General features: G+C 41.6%; 1 long non-coding RNA gene across 1 annotated transcript; it reads right to left on the bottom strand.

Moving 5' to 3' along the window:
- Window positions 1-183: 183 nt before the first annotated feature.
- Window positions 184-510, bottom strand: LOC107682181 (uncharacterized). The gene is made up of 2 exons (XR_001633398.1): window positions 471-510; window positions 184-246 (listed from the first exon to the last, which is right to left on the bottom strand). It is a non-coding gene; the product is annotated as an uncharacterized LOC107682181 (long non-coding RNA).

Below are 510 nucleotides of genomic sequence, written 5' to 3'. Positions count from 1 at the left end.
AAATTAGGAGTTTATTGAGGCAAAAGTCGTAGTTAATAGTTAATAATGAAATTAAAGTGTGAACATTTTATTTATACCACTTTATATTAATAGTAATTAGACATCAATGTGATTATTATAAAGTCAGCTGGTTGTGTGCATGTGTAATAAATAATCACACCTAAGCAGTTTCTGCTTTTGTTTGGTGGTCAGAGACTTCAGGAACTCCACCTCAGGGTCGTCCTCTTCCTCACTGGCCACAAGCTCCTGAAGCACAAACACACACATTAACACTGTTGTGTAGAAGCACAGTTTGAAATCCAGCATGTCTCTGCTCTCTTGCAATTGTAGTTGTTGGTCTCATCAGTTCTAGTTTCTAGGGAATCGCTCGTGAGCCGTCTGTTCAATAACTGGACGTTTTTCTGCAATCCCACGCTGAGCTCCAGACATGGATATCATGGGTCATATTTGGGCAGGGGCCAGGAGATTACCTGTGCTGGATCACTCATGGTGCTGTCCCTCCCAAGGACA

Source organism: Sinocyclocheilus anshuiensis, unplaced genomic scaffold, assembly GCF_001515605.1.
Source record: "Sinocyclocheilus anshuiensis isolate Anshui unplaced genomic scaffold, SAMN03320099.WGS_v1.1 C31793813, whole genome shotgun sequence".
Classification (NCBI taxonomy): Eukaryota; Metazoa; Chordata; class Actinopteri; order Cypriniformes; family Cyprinidae; genus Sinocyclocheilus; species Sinocyclocheilus anshuiensis.
Note: the sequence above shows the minus strand (reverse complement) of the source record. Positions and strands in the feature narration are given on the sequence as shown.